This window comes from Oncorhynchus keta, chromosome 13 (assembly GCF_023373465.1).
Source record: "Oncorhynchus keta strain PuntledgeMale-10-30-2019 chromosome 13, Oket_V2, whole genome shotgun sequence".
In the NCBI taxonomy this organism is placed as follows: Eukaryota; Metazoa; Chordata; class Actinopteri; order Salmoniformes; family Salmonidae; genus Oncorhynchus; species Oncorhynchus keta.
The window spans coordinates 27,410,460-27,431,750 of NC_068433.1; the positions used below are offsets into that span (position 1 = coordinate 27,410,460).

Consider the following 21,291-nt stretch of genomic DNA (forward strand, 5'->3'; position numbering starts at 1 on the left):
TTATCTACACCATATCTCCTCATCTTTATCTAAACCATATATCCTCATCTTTATCGAAACCATATATCATCATCTTTATCTAAACCATATCTCCTCATCTTTATCTACACCATATCTCGATCTAAACCATATCTCCTCATCTTTATTTAACCATATCTCCTCATCTTTATCTAAACCGTATCTCCTCATCTTTATCTAAACCATATCTCCTCATCTTTATCTACACCATATCTTCTCATCTTTATCTACACCATATCTCCTCATCTTTATCTACACCATATCTCCTCATCTTTATCTAAACCATATGTCCTCATCTTTATCTAAACCATATCTCCTCATCTTTATCTAAACCATATGTCCTCATCTTTATCTAAACCATATCTCCTCATCTTTATCTATACCATATCTCCTCATCTTATCTACACCATATCTCCATCTAAACCATATCTCCTCATCTTTATCTACACCATATCTCCTCATCTTTATCTAAACCATATCTCCTCATCTTTATCTACACCACATCTCCTCATCTTTATCTACACCATATCTCCATCTAAACCATATCTCCTCATCTTTATCTACACCATATCTCCTCATCTTTATCTAAACCATATCTCCTTATCTTCAGCTAAACCATATATCCTCATCTTTATCTAAACCATATCTCCTCATCTTTATCGAAACCACATCTCCTCATCTTTATCTACACCATATCTCCTTATCTTCAGCTAAACCATATATCCTCATCTTTATCTATACCATATCTCCTCATCTTTATCTACACCATATCTCCTCATCTTTATCTACACCATATCTCCTCATCTTTATCTAAACCATATATCCTCATCTTTATCGAAACCATATATCATCATCTTTATCTAAACCATATCTCCTCATCTTTATCGAAACCATATATCATCATCTTTATCTAAACCATATCTCCTCATCTTTATCTACACCATATCTCCTCATCTTTATCTAAACCATATCTCCTCATCTTTATCAAAACCATATATCATCATCTTTATATAAACCATATCTCCTCATCTTTATCTACACCATATCTCGATCTAAACCATATCTCCTCATCTTTATCTAAACCGTACCTCCTCTTCTTTATCTAAACCATATCTCCTCATCTTTATCTACACCATATCTTCTCATCTTTATCTACACCATATCTCCTCATCTTTATCTAAACCATATCTCCTCATCTTTATCTACACCATATCTTCATCTACACCATATCTCCTCATCTTTATCTAAACCATATCTCCTCATCTTTATCTTCACCATATCTCCATCTACACCATATCTCCTCATCTTTATCTACACCATATCTCCTCATCTTCATCTAAACCATACATCATCATCTTTATCTACACCATATCTCCTCATCTTATCTACACCATATCTCCTCATCTTATCTACACCATATCTCCATCTAAACCATATCTCCTCATCTTTATCTAAACCATATCTCCTCATCTTTATCTAAACCATATCTCCTCATCTTTATCTACACCATATCTCCATCTAAACCATATCTCCTCATCTTTATCTACACCATATCTCCTCATCTTTATCTATCCCATATCTCCTCATCTTTATCTAAACCATATCTCCTCATCTTTATCTAAACCATATCTCCTCATCTTTATCTAAACCATATCTCCTCATCTTTATCTAAACCATATCTCCTCATCTTTATCTAAACCATATCTCCTCATCTTTATCTACACCATATCTCATCATCTTTATCTACACCATATCTCCTCATCTTTGTCTACACCAAATCTCCTCATCTTTATCCACACCATATCTCCAATTTGTAAGTCGCTCTGGATAAGAGCGTCTGCTAAATGACTTAAATGTAAATGTAAATGTATCTCCTCATCTTTGTCTAAACCATATCTCCTCATCTTTATCTAAACCATATCTCTTCATCTTTATCTAAACCATATCTCCTCATCTTTATCTACACCATATCGCATCATCTTTATCTACACCATATCTCCATCTAAACCATATCTCCTCATCTTTATCTACACCATATCTCCTCATCTTTATCTAAACCATATCTCCTCATCTTTATCTACACCACATCTCCTCATCTTTATCTACACCATATCTCCATCTAAACCATATCTCCTCATCTTTATCTAAACCATATCTCCTCATCTTTATCTACACCACATCTCCTCATCTTTATCTACACCATATCTCCATCTAAACCATATCTCCTCATCTTTATCTACACCATATCTCCTCATCTTTATCTAAACCATATCTCCTTATCTTCAGCTAAACCATATATCCTCATCTTTATCTAAACCATATATCATCATCTTTATCTAAACCATATCTCCTCATCTTTATCGAAACCACATCTCCTCATCTTTATCTACACCATATCTCCATCTAAACCATATCTCCTCATCTTTATCTAAACCATATCTCCTCATCTTTATCTAAACCATATCTCCTTATCTTCAGCTAAACCATATATCCTCATCTTTATCTACACCACATCTCCTCATCTTTATCTACACCATATCTCCATCTAAACCATATCTCCTCATCTTTATCTACACCACATCTCCTCATCTTTATCTACACCATATCTCCATCTAAACCATATATCCTCATCTTTATCTAAACCATATATCATCATCTTTATCTAAACCATATCTCCTCATCTTTATCGAAACCATATATCATCATCTTTATCTAAACCATATCTCCTCATCTTTATCTACACCATATCTCCTCATCTTTATCTCCACCATATCTCTTCATCATTATCTACACCATATCTCCATCTAAACCATATCTCCTCATCTTTATCTACACCATATCTCCTTATCTTCAGCTAAACCATATATCCCCATCTTTATCTACACCATATCTCCTCATCTTTATCTACACCATATCTCCTCATCTTTATCTACACCATATCTCCTCATCTTTATCTACACCATATTTCCTCATCTTTATCGAAACCATATATCATCATCTTTATCTAAACCATATCTCCTCATCTTTATCGAAACCATATATCATCATCTTTATCTAAACCATATCTCCTCATCTTTATCTACACCATATCTCCTCATCTTTATCTAAACCATATATCCTCATCTTTATCGAAACCATATATCATCATCTTTATCTAAACCATATCTCCTCATCTTTATCAAAACCATATATCATCATCTTTATATAAACCATATCTCCTCATCTTTATCTACACCATATCTCCTCATCTTTATCTACACCAAATCTCCTCATCTTTATCTAAACCATATCTCCTCATCTTTATCTACACCATATCTCCTCATCTTTATCTAAACCATATCTCGATCTAAACCATATCTCCTCATCTTTATCTAAACCATATCTCCCCATCTTTATCTACACCATATCTCCTCATCTTTATCTACACCATATCTCCTCATCTTTATCTAAACCATATATCCTCATCTTTATCGAAACCATATATCATCATCTTTATCTAAACCATATCTCCTCATCTTTATCGAAACCATATATCATCATCTTTATCTAAACCATATCTCCTCATCTTTATCTACACCATATCTCCTCATCTTTATCTAAACCATATATCCTCATCTTTATCGAAACCATATATCATCATCTTTATCTACACCATATCTCCTCATCTTTATCAAAACCATATCTCGATCTAAACCATATCTCCTCATCTTTATCTAAACCGTACCTCCTCTTCTTTATCTAAACCATATCTCCTCATCTTTATCTACACCATATCTTCTCATCTTTATCTACACCATATCTCCTCATCTTTATCTACACCATATCTTCATCTACACCATATCTCCTCATCTTTATCTAAACCATATCTTCTCATCTTTATCTTCACCATATCTCCATCTAAACAATATCTCCTCATCTTTATCTACACCATATCTCCTCGTCTTCATCTAAACCATACATCATCATCTTTATCTACACCATATCTCATCATCTTTATCTACACCATATCTCCTCATCTTATCTACACCATATCTCCATCTAAACCATATCTCCTCATCTTTATCTACACCATATCTCCTCATCTTTATCTATCCCATATCTCCTCATCTTTATCTAAACCATATCTCCTCATCTTTATCTAAACCATATCTCCTCATCTTTATCAACACCATATCTGCTCATCTTTATCTAAACCATATATCGTCATCTTTATCTAAACCATATATCGTCATCTTTATCTATACCATATCTACTCACCTTTATCTACACCATATCTCCTCATCTTTATCTACACCATATCTCATCATCTTTATCTACACCATATCTCCTCATCTTTGTCTACACCAAATCTCCTCATCTTTATCCACACCATATCTCCAATTTGTAAGTCGCTCTGGATAAGAGTTTCTGCTAAATGACTTAAATGTAAATGTAAATGTATCTCCTCATCTTTGTCTAAACCATATCTCCTCATCTTTATCTAAACCATATCTCTTCATCTTTATCTAAACCATATCTCCTCATCTTTATCTAAACCATATCTCCTCATCTTTATCTACACCATATCTCCTCATCTTTATCTACACCATATCTCCATCTAAACCATATCTCCTCATCTTTATCTACACCATATCTCCTCATCTTTATCTAAACCATATCTCCTCATCTTTATCTACACCACATCTCCTCATCTTTATCTACACCATATCTCCATCTAAACCATATCTCCTCATCTTTATCTAAACCATATCTCCTCATCTTTATCTACACCACATCTCCTCATCTTTATCTACACCATATCTCCATCTAAACCATATCTCCTCATCTTTATCTACACCATATCTCCTCATCTTTATCTAAACCATATCTCCTTATCTTCAGCTAAACCATATATCCTCATCTTTATCTAAACCATATATCATCATCTTTATCTAAACCATATCTCCTCATCTTTATCGAAACCACATCTCCTCATCTTTATCTACACCATATCTCCATCTAAACCATATCTCCTCATCTTTATCTAAACCATATCTCCTCATCTTTATCTACACCACATCTCCTCATCTTTATCTACACCATATCTCCATCTAAACTATATCTCCTCATCTTTATCTACACCATATCTCCTCATCTTTATCTAAACCATATCTCCTTATCTTCAGCTAAACCATATATCCTCATCTTTATCTACACCACATCTCCTCATCTTTATCTTCACCATATCTCCATCTAAACCATATCTCCTCATCTTTATCTAAACCATATCTCCTCATCTTTATCTACACCACATCTCCTCATCTTTATCTACACCATATCTCCATCTAAACTATATCTCCTCATCTTTATCTACACCATATCTCCTCATCTTTATCTAAACCATATCTCCTTATCTTCAGCTAAACCATATATCCTCATCTTTATCTAAACCATATATCATCATCTTTATCTAAACCATATCTCCTCATCTTTATCGAAACCATATATCATCATCTTTATCTAAACCATATCTCCTCATCTTTATCTACACCATATCTCCTCATCTTTATCTACACCATATCTCTTCATCATTATCTACACCATATCTCCATCTAAACCATATCTCCTCATCTTTATCTACACCATATCTCCTTATCTTCAGCTAAACCATATATCCTCATCTTTATCTACACCATATCTCCTCATCTTTATCTACACCATATCTCCTTATCTTCAGCTAAACCATATATCCTCATCTTTATCAACACCATATCTCCTCATCTTTATCTACACCATATCTCCTCATCTTTATCTACACTATATCTCCTCATCTTTATCTACACCATATTTCCTCATCTTTATCGAAACCATATATCATCATCTTTATCTAAACCATATCTCCTCATCTTTATCGAAACCATATATCATCATCTTTATCTAAACCATATCTCCTCATCTTTATCTACACCATATCTCCTCATCTTTATCTAAACCATATATCCTCATCTTTATCGAAACCATATATCATCATCTTTATCTAAACCATATCTCCTCATCTTTATCAAAACCATATATCATCATCTTTATATAAACCATATCTCCTCATCTTTATCTACACCATATCTCCTCATCTTTATCTACACCAAATCTCCTCATCTTTATCTAAACCATATCTCCTCATCTTTATCTACACCATATCTCCTCATCTTTATCTAAACCATATCTCGATCTAAACCATATCAACTCATCTTTATCTAAACCATATCTCCTCATCTTTATCTACACCACATCTCCTCATCTTTATCTACACCATATCTCCATCTAAACCATATCTCCTCATCTTTATCTACACCATATCTCCTCATCTTTATCTAAACCATATCTCCTCATCTTTATCTACACCACATCTCCTCATCTTTATCTACACCATATCTCCATCTAAACCATATCTCCTCATCTTTATCTAAACCACATCTCCTCATCTTTATCTACACCATATCTCCATCTAAACCATATCTCCTCATCTTTATCTAAACCATATCTCCTCATCTTTATCTACACCACATCTCCTCATCTTTATCTACACCATATCTCCATCTAAACCATATCTCCTCATCTTTATCTACACCATATCTCCATCTAAACCATATCTCCTCATCTTTATCTAAACCATATCTCCTCATCTTTATCTACACCACATCTCCTCATCTTTATCTACACCATATCTCCATCTAAACTATATCTCCTCATCTTTATCTACACCATATCTCCTCATCTTTATCTAAACCATATCTCCTTATCTTCAGCTAAACCATATATCCTCATCTTTATCTACACCACATCTCCTCATCTTTATCTTCACCATATCTCCATCTAAACCATATCTCCTCATCTTTATCTAAACCATATCTCCTCATCTTTATCTACACCACATCTCCTCATCTTTATCTACACCATATATCCATCTAAACTATATCTCCTCATCTTTATCTACACCATATCTCCTCATCTTTATCTAAACCATATCTCCTTATCTTCAGCTAAACCATATATCCTCATCTTTATCTAAACCATATATCATCATCTTTATCTAAACCATATCTCCTCATCTTTATCGAAACCATATATCATCATCTTTATCTAAACCATATCTCCTCATCTTTATCTACACCATATCTCCTCATCTTTATCTACACCATATCTCTTCATCATTATCTACACCATATCTCCATCTAAACCATATCTCCTCATCTTTATCTACACCATATCTCCTTATCTTCAGCTAAACCATATATCCTCATCTTTATCTACACCATATCTCCTCATCTTTATCTACACCATATCTCCTTATCTTCAGCTAAACCATATATCCTCATCTTTATCAACACCATATCTCCTCATCTTTATCTACACCATATCTCCTCATCTTTATCTACACTATATCTCCTCATCTTTATCTACACCATATTTCCTCATCTTTATCGAAACCATATATCATCATCTTTATCTAAACCATATCTCCTCATCTTTATCGAAACCATATATCATCATCTTTATCTAAACCATATCTCCTCATCTTTATCTACACTATATCTCCTCATCTTTATCTACACCATATTTCCTCATCTTTATCGAAACCATATATCATCATCTTTATCTAAACCATATCTCCTCATCTTTATCGAAACCATATATCATCATCTTTATCTAAACCATATCTCCTCATCTTTATCTACACCATATCTCCTCATCTTTATCTACACCAAATCTCCTCATCTTTATCTAAACCATATTTCCTCATCTTTATCTACACCATATCTCCTCATCTTTATCTAAACCATATCTCGATCTAAACCATATCAACTCATCTTTATCTAAACCATATCTCCTCATCTTTATCTACACCACATCTCCTCATCTTTATCTACACCATATCTCCATCTAAACCATATCTCCTCATCTTTATCTACACCATATCTCCTCATCTTTATCTAAACCATATCTCCTCATCTTTATCTACACCACATCTCCTCATCTTTATCTACACCATATCTCCTCATCTTTATCTAAACCATATCTCCTCATCTTTATCTACACCACATCTCCTCATCTTTATCTACACCATATCTCCATCTAAACCATATCTCCTCATCTTTATCTACACCATATCTCCTCATCTTTATCTAAACCATATCTCCTTATCTTCAGCTAAACCATATATCCTCATCTTTATCTAAACCATATATCATCATCTTTATCTAAACCATATCTCCTCATCTTTATCGAAACCACATCTCCTCATCTTTATCTACACCATATCTCCATCTAAACCATATCTCCTCATCTTTATCTAAACCATATCTCCTCATCTTTATCTACAGCACATCTCCTCATCTTTATCTACACCATATCTCCATCTAAACCATATCTCCTCATCTTTATCTACACCACATCTCCTCATCTTTATCTAAACCATATCTCCTTATCTTCAGCTAAACCATATATCCTCATCTTTATCTACACCACATCTCCTCATCTTTATCTTCACCATATCTCCATCTACACCATATCTCCTCATCTTTATCTAAACCATATCTCCTCATCTTTATCTACACCACATCTCCTCATCTTTATCTACACCATATCTCCATCTAAACCATATCTCCTCATCTTTATCTACACCATATCTCCTTATCTTCAGCTAAACCATATATCCTCATCTTTATCTAAACCATATATCATCATCTTTATCTAAACCATATCTCCTCATCTTTATCGAAACCATATATCATCATCTTTATCTAAACCATATCTCCTCATCTTTATCTACACCATATCTCCTCATCTTTATCTCCACCATATCTCTTCATCATTATCTACACCATATCTCCATCTAAACCATATCTCCTCATCTTTATCTACACCATATCTCCTTATCTTCAGCTAAACCATATATCCTCATCTTTATCTACACCATATCTCCTCATCTTTATCTACACCATATCTCCTCATCTTTATCTACACTATATCTCCTCATCTTTATCTACACCATATTTCCTCATCTTTATCGAAACCATATATCATCATCTTTATCTAAACCATATCTCCTCATCTTTATCGAAACCATATATCATCATCTTTATCTAAACCATATCTCCTCATCTTTATCTACACCATATCTCCTCATCTTTATCTAAACCATATATCCTCATCTTTATCGAAACCATATATCATCATCTTTATCTAAACCATATCTCCTCATCTTTATCAAAACCATATATCATCATCTTTATATAAACCATATCTCCTCATCTTTATCTACACCATATCTCCTCATCTTTATCTACACCAAATCTCCTCATCTTTATCTAAACCATATCTCCTCATCTTTATCTACACCATATCTCCTCATCTTTATCTAAACCATATCTCGATCTAAACCATATCTCCTCATCTTTATCTAAACCATATCTCCCCATCTTTATCTACACCATATCTCCTCATCTTTATCTATACCATATCTACTCATCTTTATCTACACCATATCTCCTCATCTTTATCTACACCATATCTCACCATCTTTATCTACACCATATTTCCTCATCTTTATCGAAACCATATATCATCATCTTTATCTAAACCATATCTCCTCATCTTTATCGAAACCATATATCATCATCTTTATCTAAACCATATCTCCTCATCTTTATCTACACCATATCTCCTCATCTTTATCTAAACCATATATCCTCATCTTTATCGAAACCATATATCATCATCTTTATCTAAACCATATCTCCTCATCTTTATCAAAACCATATATCATCATCTTTATATAAACCATATCTCCTCATCTTTATCTACACCATATCTCCTCATCTTTATCTACACCAAATCTCCTCATCTTTATCTACACCATATCTCCTCATCTTTATCTACACCATATCTCCTTATCTTCAGCTAAACCATATATCCTCATCTTTATCAACACCATATCTCCTCATCTTTATCTACACCATATCTCCTCATCTTTATCTACACTATATCTCCTCATCTTTATCTACACCATATTTCCTCATCTTTATCGAAACCATATATCATCATCTTTATCTAAACCATATCTCCTCATCTTTATCGAAACCATATATCATCATCTTTATCTAAACCATATCTCCTCATCTTTATCTACACCATATCTCCTCATCTTTATCTAAACCATATATCCTCATCTTTATCGAAACCATATATCATCATCTTTATCTAAACCATATCTCCTCATCTTTATCAAAACCATATATCATCATCTTTATATAAACCATATCTCCTCATCTTTATCTACACCATATCTCCTCATCTTTATCTACACCAAATCTCCTCATCTTTATCTAAACCATATCTCCTCATCTTTATCTACACCATATCTCCTCATCTTTATCTAAACCATATCTCGATCTAAACCATATCTCCTCATCTTTATCTAAACCATATCTCCTCATCTTTATCTACACCATATCTCCTCATCTTTATCTATACCATATCTACTCATCTTTATCTACACCATATCTCCTCATCTTTATCTACACCATATCTCACCATCTTTATCTACACCATATCTCCTCATCTTTATCTACACCAAATCTCCTCATCTTTATCTACACCATATCTCCTCATCTTTATCTAAACCATATCTCCTCATCTTTATCTACACCATATCTCCTCATCTTTATCTACACCATATCTCCTCATCTTTATCTACACCATATCTCCTCATCTTTATCTACACCAAATCTCCTCATCTTTATCTAAACCATATCTCCTCATCTTTATCTACACCATATCTCCTCATCTTTATCTAAACCATATCTCCTCATATTTATCTAAACCATATCTCCCCATCTTTATCTACACCATATCTCCTTATCTTTATCTATACCATATCTACTCATCTTTATCTACACCATATCTCCTCATCTTTATCTAAACCATATATCCTTATCTTTATCTACACCATATCTCCATCTAAACCATATCTCCTCATCTTTATCTACACCATATCTCCTCGTCTTTATCTACACCATATCTCCTCATCTTTATCTAAACCATATATCCTTATCTTTATCTACACCATATCTCCATCTAAACCATATCTCCTCATCTTTTTCTACACCACATCTCCTCATCTTTATCTAAACCATATCTCCTCATCTTTATCTACACCATATCTCCTCATCTTTATCTATACCATATCTCCTCATCTTTATCTACACCATATCTCCATCTAAACCATATCTCCTCATCTTTACCTACACCATATCTCCTCGTCTTCATCTAAACCATACATCATCATCTTTATCTACACCATATCTCATCATCTTTATCTACACCATATCTCCTCATCTTTATCTACACCATATCTCCATCTAAACCATATCTCCTCATCTTTATCTACACCATATCTCCTCATCTTTATCTAAACCATATCTCCTCATCTTTATCTACACCGTATCTCCTCATCTTTATCTACACCATATCTCCTTATCTTCAGCTAAACCATATATCCTCATCTTTATCTAAACCATATCTCCTCATCTTTATCTACACCATATCTCCTCATCTTTATCTACACCATATATCCTCATCTTTATCAAAACCATATATCATCATCTTGATATAAACCATATCTCCTCATCTTTATCTCCACCATATCTCGATCTAAACCATATCTCCTCATCTTTATTTAACCATATCTCCTCATCTTTATCTAAACCGTATCTCCTCGTCTTTATCTACACCATATCTTCTCAACTTTATCTACACCATATCTCCTCATCTTTATCTACACCATATCACCTCATCTTTATCTATACCATATCTCCTCATCTTTATCTACACCATATCTCCTCATCTTTATCTAAACCATATCTCGATCTAAACCATATCTCCTCATCTTTATCTAAACTATATATCCTCATCTTTATCTAAAACGTATCTCCTCATTTTTATCTAAACCATATCTCCTCATCTTTATCTACACCATATCTCCATCTAAACCATATCTCCTCATCTTTATCTACACCATATCTCCTCATCTTTATCTAAACCATATCTCCTCATCTTTATCTACACCATATCTCAATCTAAACCATATCTCCTCATCTTTATCTACACCATATCTCCTCATCTTTATCTAAACCATATCTCCTCATCTTTATCTACACCATATCTCCTCATCTTTATCTAAACCATATCTCTTCATCTTTATCTACACCATATATCCTCATCTTTATCTATACCATATCTACTCATCTTTATCTACACCATATCTCCTCATCTTTATCTACACCATATCTCCCCATCTTTATCTACACCATATCTCCTCATCTTTATCTAAACCATATCTCGATCTAAACCATATCTCCTCATCTTTATCTAAACCATATCTCCTCATCTTCATCTAAACCATATATCCCCATCTTTATCTACACCATATCTCCTCATCTTTATCTAAACCATATCTCGATCTAAACCATATCTCCTCATCTTTATCTAAACCATATCTCCTCATCTTTATCTAAACCATATCTCCCCATCTTTATCTCCACCATATCTCCTCATCTTTATCTACACCATATCTCATCATCTTTATCTACACCATATCTCCTCATCTTTATCTACACCAAATCTCCTCATCTTTATCTACACCATATGTCCTCATCTTTGTCTAAACCATATCTCCTCATCTTTATCTAAACCATATCTCCTCATCTTTATATAAACCATATATCCTTATCTTTATCTACACCATATCTCCATCTAAACCACATCTCCTCATCTTTTTCTACACCACATCTCCTCATCTTTATCTAAACCATATCTCCTCATCTTTATCTACACCATATCTCCATCTAAACCATATCTCCTCATCTTTATCTACACCAGGGGTGTCAAAGTCAAATGGACGGAGGGCCAAATAAAAAATTTAGCTACAAGCCGAGGGCCGGACTGTTCGAATGTTCATTGAACATTTTTTAAATGACGCATATAGTCTAGTGAACCTAATTGAACCTACTGAAAACCTAACAAATATATTCCAATATGATCAGATAAATAAAGCAATATTTTCTTATGGCTCTGTCAGTAATCTTTAATTTTCAACAGACACAAAAGACAAATTTCCTTTATATAAAAATCCCCATAACATGAACATTAAATGAAAGAAACCGGTATTCAAGGCACCATCAGTAGCCTATATTTTCTATTTTAGCAAAAGTGGGCTAAATTTACTTCAAAGAAAAAAACAATAATAGCAATTTTCTATCATCCACTCAACTGAAATATTTTTAAAATATAATTGGATTGAAATACAATAAAATAAAGTGCAAAAATCTATTAATCAAAAACAACACTTTGTTTAAGGAGAAGTAACATGCAGTGAAAACAAATATTAAACTTTAACTTTTAAACTTGAACTGAGTAAAAACTCTAAATATGTGATTGCACAGTAATGTTCACTTGTTTGAGGTTGAGGGTGATACTTGGTGGTGTCCCATCTTTTCCACAAGTTCATCAATGTTCGGGGTATCTGAGCTGAGGAAATCCTCAGAATTGAGTGGAGGTGTTCAGCAGTAAGTCGACTTCTGTGTGATGTTTTGTTCAAGTTCATCAAAGAAAACAGTTGTTCACACAGGTATGTGCTGCCAAACATAGACAACGTTTGAGCAGCCTGGATGCGCAGCTGGGGCATTGTGTCGGGAGGAAACGGGCGAACTCCGCAGCACCCACTGCCGCATATTTTGCCCTCAGTGCATCATTGCATTGGAGGTCAATCAACTCCATTTGGAGGTTTGGTGGTGAGCTTTCCACGTCAACAGCAAATGGGTTACCGAGCAGTTCCAACCTGCTTTTTTGTGCTTCAAAGTCAGCAAATCGGCGTCGAAAGTCAGCGGCAAGCATACCTATTTTATCAGCCAACTGTGCGCTCAACGCACTGGTAGAGAGCTTCTCTTTCATGGTCTGGCAGCTGGGAAAGTGGCTCAAATTTTCTTTCCGCATCTGCGTCTCCCACAGAGTCAGTTTGGTTTTAAATGCCTTCACTGTACTGTACATATCAGAGATGACACGATCCCGACCCTGCAGCTGCAAGTTCATTGCATTCAGATGACTCGTAATGTCACACAGAAAAGCCATTTCACACAGAAACATTTCGTCTCGGAGTTGTGTTGTGTCTTTCCCTTTGCTGTCCAAGAACAGACAAATCTCCTCACGAAGCTCGAAACATCTTTGAAGCACCTTTCCCTGGCTTAGCCATCGCACCTCTGTGTGATAAGGCAAATCACCATGCTCCGTTTCTAACTCCGTCAGAAATGCCTTGAACTGGCGGTGATTCAAACCTTTGGCTCTGATAAAGTTAACTGTGCGCGTGATGATGCTCATTACATGCTCCATTTTCAAGGCTTTACCGCACAACGCTTCCTGGTGTATGATACAATGATAAGCTGTCAGCTCACCTGTCGCGTTTTCCTCTTGCATCTTTTCCCGTATCTTCGCCACCAGTCCGCTCCTGTGTCCACACATCGCAGGTGCTCCGTCGGTTGTCAAACCCACGAGTTTTTCCCAAGGCAGCTCCATCTCATTTACACATCTTGACACCTCTTCATACAAATCATGCCCCGTAGTTGTGCCATGCATAGGACGTAAAGCCAAAAACTCCTCTGTCACGCTTTAGGCTGGAGTCCACTCCGCGGATGAAAATTGACAACTGGGCAATGTCAGAAATGTCGGTGCTCTCATCCACAGCCAAGGAATATGCAATGAAATCTTTTCTTTTTTCACAAGCTGCTCTTTTAGATTGATGGACAACTGGTCTACTCTCTCGGCAATGGTGTTTCTGCTCAGACTCACATTTAAAAAGAGTTGCCTTTTTCTGGGCAAACTTCGTCACAAACTTTAATCATGCAGTTTTTGATGAAATCCCCTCCGTAAATGGCCGGGCTGATTTAGCGATCTCTTCTGCCAAAATAAAACTGGCCTTGACAGCAGCCTGGCCTTGTGATTTGGCTTTTTTGAACAGAGCCTGTCGAGATTTGAGGCCTCGTTTAATTCCTCTGCCTTTTGTAGCCTTTGTTCCATGTCCATATTCTTGTTTTTGTCCGCGTGTTTCGTTTCATAATGTCGTCTCAGATTATACTCTTTCAGTACCGCCACACTTTCTCCACACAGAAGACACACAGGTTTTCCAGCTACCTCCGTGAACAAATACTCCGACTCCCACCTTGTTTGAAACCCCGGTTCTCAGTGTCCACCTTCCGTTTTGCCATTTTTGATGGGTATCTGAAAGTTAATTTTACTGTGATGCTGACAACTGCTGTGCCAATAAATATTGAAATGAAGCAGCCTACTGCTCGGTGCGTCACCGTTGCATTGTGGGAAATGTAGTATTGGTGCGTGTAAAAGATCTGCGGGCTGCCGGCTTGCTGCGGTCTGCGGGCCGGTTCTAATAATAAATCAAGATCATCCCAGGGGCCGTAAAAACCTTCTCGCTGGCCGGATGTGGCCCGCCCTTGACTCTGACATATGTGATCTACACCATATCTCCTCATCTTTATCTAAACCATATCTCCTCATATTTATCTAAACCATATATCCTTATCTTTATCTACACCATATCTCCATCTAAACCATATCTCCTCATCTTTTTCTACACCACATCTCATCTTTATCTAAACCATATCTCCTCATCTTTATCTACACCATATCTCCATCTACACCATATCTCCTCATCTTTATCTAAACCATATCTCCTCATCTTTATCTACACCGTATCTCCTCATCTTTATCTATACCATATCTCCTCATCTTTATCTAAACCATATCTCCTCATCTTTATCTTCACCATATCTCCATCTAAACCATATCTCCTCATCTTTATCTACACCATATCTCCATCTAAACCATATCTCCTCATCTTTATCTACACCATATCTCCTCGTCTTCATCTAAACCATACATCATCATCTTTATCTACACCATATCTCCTCATCTTTATCTACACCATATCTCCTTATCTTCAGCTAAACCGTATCTCCTCATCTTTATTTAACCATATCTCCTCATCTTTATCTAAACCGTATCTCCTCATCTTTATCTAAACCATATCTCCTCATCTTTATCTAAACCATATCTCCTCATCTTTATCTACACCATATCTTCTCAACTTTATCTACACCATATCTCCTCATCTTTATCTACACCATATCACCTCATCTTTATCTAAACCATATGTCCTCATCTTTATCTATACCATATCTCCTCATCTTTATCTACACCATATCTTCTCAACTTTATCTACACCATATCTCCTCATCTTTATCTACACCATATCACCTCATCTTTATCTAAACCATATCTCGATCTAAACCATATCTCCTCATCTTTATCTAAACTATATCTCCTCATCTTTATCTAAAATGTATCTCCTCATTTTTATCTAAACCATATCTCCTCATCTTTATCTACACCATATCTCCTCATCTTTATCTACACCATATCTCCTCGTCTTCATCTAAACCATACATCATCATCTTTATCTACACCATATCTCCTCATCTTTATCTACACCATATCACCTCATCTTTATCTAAACCATATGTCCTCATCTTTATCTATACCATATCTCCTCATCTTTATCTACACCATATCTCCTCATCTTTATCTAAACCATATCTCGATCTAAACCATATCTCCTCATCTTTATCTAAACTATATCTCCTCATCTTTATCTAAAATGTATCTCCTCATTTTTATCTAAACCATATCTCCTCATCTTTATCTACACCATATCTCCTCATCTTTATCTACACCATATCTCCTCATCTTTATCTACACCAAATCTCCTCATCTTTATCTACACCATATCTCCTCATCTTTGTCTAAACCATATCTCCTCATCTTTATCTAAACCATATCTCCTCATCTTTATCTAAACCATATATCCTTATCTTTATCTACACCATATCTCCATCTAAACCATATCTCCTCATCTTTTTCTACACCACATCTCCATCTAAACCATATCTCCTCATCTTTATCTACACCATATCTCCATCTAAACCATATCTCCTCATCTTTATCTACACCATATCTCCTCATCTTTATCTAAACCATATCTCCTCATCTTTATCTACACCATATCTTCTCAACTTTATCTACACCATATCTCCTCATCTTTATCTACACCATATCTCCTCATCTTTATCTAAACCATATATCCTTATCTTTATCTACACCGTATCTCCATCTAAACCATATCTCCTCATCTTTATCTACACCATATCTCCATCTAAACCATATCTCCTCATCTTTATCTACACCATATCTCCTCATCTTTATCTAAACCATATCTCCTCATCTTTATCTACACCATATCTCAATCTAAACCATATCTCCTCATCTTTATCTACACCATATCTCCTCATCTTTATCTAAACCATATCTCCTCATCTTTATCTACACCATATCTCCTCATCTTTATCTAAACCATATCTCTTCATCTTTATCTACACCATATATCCTCATCTTTATCTATACCATATCTACTCATCTTTATCTACACCATATCTCCTCATCTTTATCTACACCATATCTCCCCATCTTTATCTACACCATATCTCCTCATCTTTATCTAAACCATATCTCGATCTAAACCATATCTCCTCATCTTTATCTAAACCATATCTCCTCATCTTTATCTACACCATATCTCCCCATCTTTATCTACACCATATCTCCTCATCTTTATCTAAACCATATCTCGATCTAAACCATATCTCCTCATCTTTATCTAAACAATATCTCCTCATCTTTATCTAAACCATATCTCCCCATCTTTATCTCCACCATATCTCCTCATCTTTATCTACACCATATCTCATCATCTTTATCTACACCATATCTCCTCATCTTTATCTACACCAAATCTCCTCATCTTTATCTACACCATATCTCCTCATCTTTGTCTAAACCATATCTCCTCATCTTTATCTAAACCATATCTCCTCATCTTTATATAAACCATATATCCTTATCTTTATCTACACCATATCTCCATCTAAACCATATCTCCTCATCTTTTTCTACACCACATCTCCTCATCTTTATCTAAACCATATCTCCTCATCTTTATCTACACCATATCTCCATCTAAACCATATCTCCTCATCTTTATCTACACCATATCTCCTCATCTTTATCTAAACCATATCTCCTCATCTTTATCTAAACCATATATCCTTATCTTTATCTACACCATATCTCCATCTAAACCATATCTCCTCATCTTTTTCTACACCACATCTCCTCATCTTTATCTAAACCATATCTCCTCATCTTTATCTACACCATATCTCCTCATCTTTATCTAAACCATATCTCCTCATCTTTATCTACACCGTATCTCCTCATCTTTATCTATACCATATCTCCTCATCTTTATCTAAACCATATCTGCTCATCTTTATCTTCACCATATCTCCATCTAAACCATATCTCCTCATCTTTATCTACACCATATCTCCATCTAAACCATATCTCCTCATCTTTATCTACACCATATCTCCTTATCTTCAGCTAAACCGTATCTCCTCATCTTTATTTAACCATATCTCCTCATCTTTATCTACACCATATCACCTCATCTTTATCTAAACCATATCTCCTCATCTTTATCTAAACCATATCTCCTCATCTTTATCTACACCATATCTTCTCAACTTTATCTACACCATATCTCCTCATCTTTATCTACACCATATCACCTCATCTTTATCTAAACCATATCTCGATCTAAACCATATCTCCTCATCTTTATCTAAACTATATCTCCTCATCTTTATCTAAACTGTATCTCCTCATTTTTATCTAAACCATATCTCCTCATCTTTATCTACACCATATCTCCTCATCTTTATCTACACCATATCTCCTCATCTTTATCTACACCAAATCTCCTCATCTTTATCTACACCATATCTCCTCATCTTTGTCTAAACCATATCTCCTCATCTTTGTCTAAACCATATCTCCTCATCTTTATCTAAACCATATCTCTTCATCTTTATCTAAACCATATATCCTTATCTTTATCTACACCATATCTCCATCTAAACCATATCTCCTCATCTTTTTCTACACCACATCTCCTCATCTTTATCTAAACCATATCTCCTCATCTTTATCTACACCATATCTCCATCTAAACCATATCTCCTCATCTTTATCTACACCATATCTCCTCATCTTTATCTAAACCATATCTCCTCATCTTTATCTACACCATATCTTCTCAACTTTATCTACACCATATCTCCTCATCTTTATCTACACCATATCACCTCATCTTTATCTAAACCATATGTCCTCATCTTTATCTATACCATATCTCCTCATCTTTATCTACACCATATCTCCTCATCTTTATCTAAACCATATCTCGATCTAAACCATATCTCCTCATCTTTATCTAAACTATATCTCCTCATCTTTATCTAAACTGTATCTCCTCATTTTTATCTAAACCATATCTCCTCATCTTTATCTACACCATATCTCCTCATCTTTATCTACACCATATCTCCTCATCTTTGTCTAAACCATATCTCCTCATCTTTATCTAAACCATATATCCTTATCTTTATCTACACCGTATCTCCATCTAAACCATATCTCCTCATCTTTATCTACACCACATCTCCTCATCTTTATCTACACCATATCTCCATCTAAACCATATCTCCTCATCTTTATCTAAACCATATCTCCTCATCTTTATCTTCACCATATCTCCATCTAAACCATATCTCCTCATCTTTATCTACACCATATCTCCATCTAAACCATATCTCCTCATCTTTATCTACACCATATCTCCTCGTCTTCATCTAAACCATACATCATCATCTTTATCTACACCATATCTCATCATCTTAATCTACACCATATCTCCTCATCTTTATCTACACCATATCTCCATCTAAAACATATCTCCTCATCTTTATCTACACCATATATCCTCATCTTTATCTAAACCATATCTCCTCATCTTTATCTACACCGTATCTCCTCATCTTTATCTACACCATATCTCCATCTAAACCATATCTCCTCATCTTTATCTACACCATATCTCCTTATCTTCAGCTAAACCATATATCCTCATCTTTATCTACACCATATCTCCTCATCTTTATCTAAACCATATCTCCTCATCTTTACCTACACCATATATCATCATCTTTATCGAAACCATATCTCCTCATCTTTATCTACACCATATCTCCTCATCTTTATCTAAACCATATATCCTCATCTTTATCGAAACCATATCTCCTCATCTTTATCTACACCATATCTCCTCATCTTTATATAAACCATATCTCCTCATCTTTATCTCCACCATATCTCGATCTAAACCATATCTCCTCATCTTTATTTAACCATATCTCCTCATCTTTATCTAAACCATATCTCCTCATTTTTATCTAAACCATATCTCCTTATCTTTATCTACACCATATCTTCTCAACTTTATCTACACCATATCTCCTCATCTTTATCTACACCATATCTCCTCATCTTTATCTACACCATATCTCAATCTAAACCATATCTCATCATCTTTATCTACACCATATCTCCTCATCTTTATCTAAACCATATCTCCTCATCTTTATCTACACCATATCTCCTCGTCTTTATCTACACCATATATCCTCGTCTTTATCTATACCATATATCCTCATCTTTATATACACCATATCTCATCATCTTTATCTACACCATATATCCTTATCTTTATCTACACCACATCTCCTCATCTTTATCTAAACCATATCTCCTCATCTTTATCTATACCATATCTCATCATCTTTATCTAAACCATATCTCCTCATCTTTATCTACACCATATCTCCTCATCTTTATCTACACCATATCTCCATCTATATCTCCTCATCTTTATCTACACCATATCTCCTCATCTTTATCTAAACCATATCTCCTCATCTTTATCTAAACCATATCTCCTCATCTTTATCTACACCATATCTCCATCTAAACCATATCTCCTCATCTTTATCTACACCATATCTCCTCATCTTTATCTAAACCATATATCCTCATCTTTATCTACACCATATCTCCTCATCTTTATCTAAACCATATCTCCTCATCTTTATCTACACCATATCTCATCATCTTTATCTAAACCATATCTCCTCATCTTTATCTACACCATATCTC

General features: G+C 34.9%; 1 long non-coding RNA gene across 1 annotated transcript; it reads right to left on the minus strand.

Moving 5' to 3' along the window:
• Positions 1 to 823: 823 nt before the first annotated feature.
• On the minus strand, positions 824 to 20,987 carry LOC127906769 (uncharacterized). Its single transcript, XR_008062803.1, has 6 exons — positions 18,685 to 20,987; positions 16,623 to 17,240; positions 16,004 to 16,380; positions 11,337 to 11,478; positions 3,743 to 4,676; positions 824 to 1,273 (listed from the first exon to the last, which is right to left on the minus strand). It is a non-coding gene; the product is annotated as an uncharacterized LOC127906769 (long non-coding RNA).
• Between the last annotated feature and the right edge of the window lie 304 nt (positions 20,988 to 21,291).